This window comes from Durio zibethinus, chromosome 2 (genome assembly GCF_047325235.1).
Source record: "Durio zibethinus cultivar Kanyao isolate XHJ-2024 chromosome 2, ASM4732523v1, whole genome shotgun sequence".
Lineage (NCBI taxonomy): Eukaryota > Viridiplantae > Streptophyta > Magnoliopsida > Malvales > Malvaceae > Durio > Durio zibethinus.
The window spans coordinates 28,516,827-28,524,292 of record NC_143163.1 but is presented as its reverse complement, the minus strand read 5'-3'; the positions used below and the strand labels follow the sequence as shown (position 1 = coordinate 28,524,292).

The window sequence follows — 7,466 nt, the reverse complement described above, 5'->3', positions numbered from 1 at the left end:
AAAATGTAACTGTGAAGTCAAGCCATCTACACAGACTCGAAAATATGTTCGAATTTTGAGAGAATTTATACATTAATAATTAATTTATTAAATGGATTTGGGCACAATTAAGAGGCCCATTTTCAAAATGATTCGGGCCAATAGGTAGATATATATATATATATATTATTTATGTATTCTATATGATAAATCATATAAGGGGCTAATGGTAGTAACTTAGCATGCATGTATGCGGTCCAACCCAAATATCAAGTTAAACTTAACAAAAAGAAAAAATCAAATTGCATAATGCATCCTTATACTTTAATCAAAATGCGGATTTAGTTTTTTTTTTAAATAATTTGACCAATTGAAGTTTTTTTAGTTTTCGTGATTCGCAATCCACATGTAAACTCTGTTAAAATTGTATATAGTTTAATTAAAATCATTAACTAATAGTCATTTGATTCTTAGAACATATAGTTCAATATTAACTTTAAAAAATGTTCCATTTTCAAATTCAAAGTAAGACTCAAGTAATGAAAACTCTTTATTTTGGTAACACATTACGAAACTTTAATACTTGGATTAAAATTTATTAAGGTTTTAGTTATTTACTAAACACTGAAATTGATCTTAGAAACGAGTTCAAAGATATATGAAAGTGAAATGAAAAGAATTGGTTGCTTACTGTTAAAAAATCCTAATATTTAATAAAGGACCATAATTAAATTAATGGAGAGAAATTAAATGAATATGAATTTTTTTTTTTTAAGTTAGAAAGATTATAAAACAAATTAAATATTTAACTTTTTTATTAGAATTTAAAATATAAATAAATTTGTAAATGAGAGTTGGGATTAGTAGCAAGAGGAGGAGGTTCTAAAACTCTAAAATTTTAGGTTCAAATTTCAGTTTGATTCAACTTTATGTTAAATTAGTTTAGTTATGTTTTAATTTGTTCATTAATTTAGAGTTCGCTTGGAATCAATTTTATTTCCTGTTTTATGTTTTTGTTTTTAAAATTTGCAACATAAAATATAAATCTTGTTTGGTAAGATAATTTTGTTTCCAGATTTTAGAAATAGACAACGAAATTTTCAAATTTATAGAAAATACGAGTCTTGTGTTTCCTACAGTTTCCAAAAAAATATTTGGAAAACATGTTTTTATTAAAAACACGGAATGTGAACGATAACCTTTTAATAAGGTTCCCATTGCGAATCCGCTTAAAACTATATCTCTTTGCATTTTATCCTTCTTTCTTTTTTTTTTCCCTCAATTGTAAAATCCCTTGACTCCTCAATCCTCACTCACATATGCTTTTCTTTCTCCATTCTTCACAATCACAGCCACATTTTCAATTTTCTTTCAACCCTTATCTTATTCACCTCTTGTTCAACCTTTGGCTTCTTCAGTTTTCCTTCATCCTGTGGCTTTTTCAATTTCAAAGTCTTTCTTCAACGATTATTCATCTGTTCATGCAACCAACAAAAAAAGGTTCGTAAAATAATTATTTTGATAATTTTAGGTGGAGGGTAATTGTATTTTTTTTTAGGAGTTCTAAGAAATCTTATTGATTTAACCATATTAGTTGTTATTCCGAGGTTGATTTATATTATTTTTTGAATAGCACTGAGTCGGTATCCATGATTTAGACAATTTTAACCACTTTATTAAGGTTTTGTGGGTATGTGAGTTATGATTTTATTCCATGGGATTGGTTTGTAGGTACTATTAGGTTAAGAATATAAGTTGAAGAGATATAATGGGGTGTAAGTCTGTATTGCAGAAGCGATGTGTAATTGTGGGTGTTAATCTATAATATCATGGGAGAGTAATGAAAATGTAGATTAGCTTTCTTCGTTTAATAAATCTTTGGTTTAGCAAAAAAAAAAGAAAAAATTGTATTTTGATTCTAGAATCTTGGAAATCTACAAATGGGTCTAGTAGTTTACTCATGATTGACCAAACCATTAAAAGGATTTCTAGGTTCACTTATTCATTGGCATGATCCTATATTTCACTGTAAAAGTGTGATAGGTTTTGCTTTGGAACCAATTAGTTTGCTTCGTTGCCTTTCTTTTGGCTGTTTCTTAACTTTGTTAGAAAAACAAATATCTTAATCCCTCTGACATATTTACCTAGCATTCTATTAATTCTCTCTAGTGTGTCATTGTTGGCTCACCTACGGTATGGAGTTCTCATGTTCCTTCTATGATTCCTAGCATAGTCTTTTATAAGTTTGAGAATAAGTTGAATTTGGATGATCTTTACATGTGTTCTTTTTAGGACTGTCATCAATCTGGTTTAAAAAAAGGCAATCTGTGAGGGCACTCTATAGATGGTTAAAAAATGTGGAGACCCAATTATTTGTGTTTTATATGAGGATGAGGAGTCCAGGTTTCTTATCTTTTTAGGGAGATCAAGAACTTCATGTATTCATTAGAGATTAGCGAGGTTCCCTTTTTTTATTCCTTTCTGTTGAGTTTGAGTTGTTGGGAAAAAATTGGAAATTTCATTAAGGAAAAAGCTAGTGTACCATTTTTCTCTTGCCTTGCATTAGTTTGTTTTGTTTTTGTTCTAGTGTGTCTTTGTAAATTGTAAGGGGTCTGTGCTTTCTTTACCACATAAAGGCATAAGCAAAGCCAAAGGATTTCCTTAACTAGTGGTTAAGCCCTTTCTAGTCTTCCTTCTACTAAATATCTATCACAAAAGAAAAGAGTATAGAGAGAGTGTGTGCAAATACATGGAAATATAATTAGCAGTAAAATATTTCTAGCTTTGATTTTATTTCAATAATTGGTCTTGGTTATTGCTCTCTTTACCTATAGTAATTGTCCTTTTATAGGTTGAATGGATAATAATGGACTGTGCTTAGGAAATTTTCTTTCTAGAATGTATTGCTTGTTTGAATTGATCTACCTTATCACGTAGTTTGGTTCATGACATGACAGAACTTAACATTAGTTAGATCTTATTTGATGATTGATTCAAATTGATTGTTTCTTTTTTAAAGGCATTTGTAGTGAAATTTTTTATCAGTAAGACATGTACATTTGTAAGATTTTAATCAAATAAATTTAAATACAATTGAGACTTAGATAACTAACAATTACCTTGTTGTGGGAACTCTGCATTCTTAGATGGCAAATGGTGATCAAAATATGCAACCAATTGATAGTGAAAGTGAGGAAAATGATCTTGATGAACTTGAAAATGATGATAAAATTATACGGACAGCTGAGAGAGAATTTATTCATTTGCATTATGGAGGAAGAGTTTCTTAAGGGACATAGAGTCACAATTACATTCAGTAAAGAATCATGAAAGTTTATTCGAGAAACACTTAGGAAAATAGCAAAGTACAACTATCTTGATTCACAATTGAGAAGTAAGTTTAATCAATTGAGATCTCGTTATAATAATTTCAAAAAGTTGTTAAAAGAGACTAGAGTTTGATATGAAGCTATCACTGGAAAAGTTATTGCTACGGAGGAAACACGGCACTGCCTATATGCTGTAAGTTCCTTAATTTCATTAGTGCAAATATTTATATATTTTAAGTTTTATTTTAATGATATCTATTTTTTTGTTTATATAGATTCAGAAGATGGCTAAAAGATTAAAAAAAAGGGTTGTTCAATGTATGACAAATTGTGTGTTATTTATGGAAATACTTTTGCCACTCGATCAAATGCAAGACCTTCTACACTTAGTCCATCAAATAGTGACAAGGAGGGAGTGGATCCAACTTATGACATAGACAAAGAATTAAAGGAAGAAATAGAAGGTGAAGGCGGTGCGAATGCCAGTGGTAGTAATACTAAAAAGCATATCCATTCTACTACCCCTATCATTCGCCAAGGGAAAAGATCAAATATTTCCATTTCAATACAATCTGCCTTAAACTCTATTAGTGAAATTCTAGAAGAAAGGTTGACATACGGTAGAGATTGTTAGTTGTTTCAGCTCGTTCAAGGGGATCTATTGGGACATTAAATCTGAAACTATTTCTGAATCTAGATCACCTAGAAGGAAATTCTTAAATGAGAGTTTAGAAGCATTAGAAAAACTTGATGGTATTGATGGCGCATCTTATTCTAAAGCTATAGAGAAATTTCATAATGATGAATTATGGAGAGAAATGTTTCTTCAAATGACTGATGGAAGGAAGAAAGATTGGGTTCTTAATTTAAAGTGAACTTGTTTCTAATGTCGTGTTTTTTTCCAATCCTAGAACTTCTTTCTTTGCCTTGGATTTTTATTTGTGATGTTTATTTCTATCATTTGGAGTTTTTTATTTTTCTTTCTCGTTTATCAGTGGAATATGCTACCTAGAATGTAGTTATTAAGCTTGGTACTTTAACTATATGTATGAATGGAGTTTAGTTCTATTTTAATATGCGTTTGACTATTTTTATTAGCCATTTAGTCAAAGATCCTATATGATTTTTTTATGAAATTTTAATATGCATTTGAATTTTTTTTTAACATTTTAGTTTGCCTATATGACTAGTGTATCAGATTTACATGATGGATCGGAATAAGATGATACAAATTGCATCGCTTACAGAGTTTGATGATGAAAAAGGTGAGATGGAAGATATTTTACTAATTATGATTGTTGAAGAATATTATATCAAGTACTTACTTAAACAGCCTTGCTGAACATCTCAATTAACAGGTCACGCATATATTCAAAAAATTCTTTATGGGAATGAAATTAGATGTTTTGATGAATTACGAATGGAACCACCCATGTTTATTGATTTTTGTAATACTTTAAAAGAACGAGGATTATTACGAAACTCGAAGCACTTGACAGTGAAAAAACAAGTTGCAATCTTTTGATTTACTTTGGAGCATAATGAATGAAATCGAGTTATTGCAGAAGAGGTCCAACATTAAGGAGAAACTACTTGTCTGACTTTTTAAAAATGTAAAGGCTGTGTGTCGTATTGGGAAGGAGATCATAATCTCACCATCATTCGATGTAATTCCTCCTAGGATTCAACATGATCAAAGATATTATCCATTTTTTAAGGTGATATAATTCATTACCTTTTTCTTATTTATTAACAACAAAACTTATAATAGTTAGTGATATATAAATTTTTTTAATGAAACCGCATTGGTGCAATAGATGGAACACACATAGCTGTACGTGTTCCTACTAAACAACAGATACCTTATGGTGGAAGGAAAATAGAACCAACACAGAATATTATGTGCGCTTATTCATTTGATTTAAGATTTACATATGTGATGGTGAGATGGGAAGGAACTGCAAATGATTCTAGAGTTTTTGTTGAATGTGTATCTAATACTGAAAATGGTTTTCCCATGCCTCCCCAATGTATTCTTATTTTATAGCATTTTATTCAACCTTCTTTTTTTTAGAATTAAAAATAATTTTTTGGTGTAGACAAATATTATCTTGTAAACTCTGGATATACAAATATGCTAGGTTTTTTATCTCTTTATCGTGAGGAAAGTTATCATTTAGGAGATTACAAAGGAAGAGGACGGCAACTACATGGTCCAAAAGAGATTTTCGATTATAGACACTCGTCTTGACGTAATTGTATTGAGCGATGTTTTGGAGTGCTAAAGGCTCAATTTCCAATTTTAAAAGGAATGTCACCATGTAGTCTATGCGTGCAAGGTTTTATTGTCATTGCTTCTTGTGTAGTGCATAATTTTATTAGGACACATAGGATGCAAGATAATATGTTCGAAGAATATGACATAGGCAATCTTATAATTGATAACAATGAAGAAGCTTCAGCAGCTAGCATTTCATAAAAACATGTAGAGTTTAATGTGATGCCAAGTCAATTATGCTTTATGCAAAGAGTACGTGATGAAATTACTACTGAAATGTAGAATGCATCTCAAAATAATTGACTATTGTATATATTATAACTTAAACTCTCCTATTTGTATTTTATATAATAAATTCCACTTTTTGTATTTCTAATCATATTTACTATTATCATATTAAAACTTACTTGTACCAAATTTAAATATTAAATGTGTTAACATACATATGTAGACTCCGAATTTTGTCCGGATCTACTAGATTAAATCTTATTTTCAAGTTTTGTTTATTAATATTGAAATTAATTAATAATTAAATACAATAATTAATAAAAAAAATACGACAAACAAAACAAAAAAAGAGAAAAAAAAAAGTAGAAAGCAAAGGGGTTGGTGGCAGAGGTGCCGCACCACTGCCACCCCTGTCCTGTCCCCTTACCAAAGCCCCACTACCACCCTTGTCATGTCCTCTCACTAAAGCCTTACAACCACCTTTACAGCTTACCCTACCAAACCCATGCCCTAATTATCCTGAAACCCAAACACCCATCTCGTTAAAGCACCTAGCTACCTTCTCTTTCAACTCTCGAACACAGATTCAGACGCCCAAAATCTCTAAGCACCTGCACTTAAACCAATCATCCTCTACCCAGAAACCTTCATACTTAGTACCTCCATCTGAGCCTCCACGCACCCAGTTAACACCGAAGTCCTAGGGCCCCTAAAGCCCCAACCTTAATCAAAACACTCAAAGCCCTTCCACTACTTCCACAAAACTTTCTACCTATCAGAAAACCAAACAAACACCTAAGCCATAAAACAAAAAAAATAGAACAAGGCAACAAAAAAAAAAAACACAATCCTCGCCAAATCGACAAGGAACCCCACGCCAAAGAGATATTTGTAAAAGAAAAAAATACATCAATAGTATTTTAAAAAAAAAAAAAAAAAGAGGAGACCAAAAGCTTCTAGCCCCGATCTACACCAATCGTTGTTTCTAATGAAAAAAGATCAAATCCAAAAAGTGGGAGTTAAGAGGAACTTCTTGCAGCTTTTTGATGTTTTTCAACCACCGACGATGGTCGGTACGACTGTGCAGGTGGCTGGAGGCTAAACGGTGGTAGAGCTCTAGAGCTTTCCCTGAAGCTCTAAATATTTTTTTTAAAGGAAATGATGAAATGAATAAAAAAAAAAAGTTGACTTATATAGAAGCCAAAGCATAAAACGACGTTGTTTAAGCAAAAAAAAATCTGCATGTGGACCCGAATTTGACTCAGGATCCATGTAACCCGACTAAGCGACCCATTTCAATCAACCTTAAATAGGTCCAAATGAATCGCCAGTGAATCGGTTTGGGCCGATTTGAACGACCGTATTATCAAGCTGACCAAATCGATCGATTGACCAGGCCGATTTAGGTACAAAAACAAAATTCTTTTTAATTTTTTTATATATTATTTTTATTATTTTAAATTTTACTATTAATGTTTATGCACGATACAATGTTTAAATGTGTTAGAATAATTTTTTTTGTTTTTATAATAGTAATAATAAAAATAAACAATGAATTCAAACTTTTGAATAATAAATAAATAAATAAATAAAAGAGAATAATAACAAAAAATGCTAAAAAATAATAATAATAATTTAAAAAGAATGATAAT

At 30.6% G+C, this 7,466-nt stretch overlaps 1 long non-coding RNA gene across 2 annotated transcripts; it reads left to right on the top strand.

Annotated features, from left to right (window-relative positions):
- The first annotated feature begins 1,013 nt into the window (after positions 1 to 1,013).
- Positions 1,014 to 5,631, top strand: LOC111317783 (uncharacterized). 2 transcript variants are annotated; one of them, XR_016331602.1, is made up of 2 exons: positions 1,014 to 1,479; positions 4,499 to 5,631. It is a non-coding gene; the product is annotated as an uncharacterized LOC111317783 (long non-coding RNA). The 2 variants fall into 2 exon arrangements; XR_016331604.1 differs by having other exon boundaries at positions 1,014 to 3,501.
- Positions 5,632 to 7,466: the final 1,835 nt, after the last annotated feature.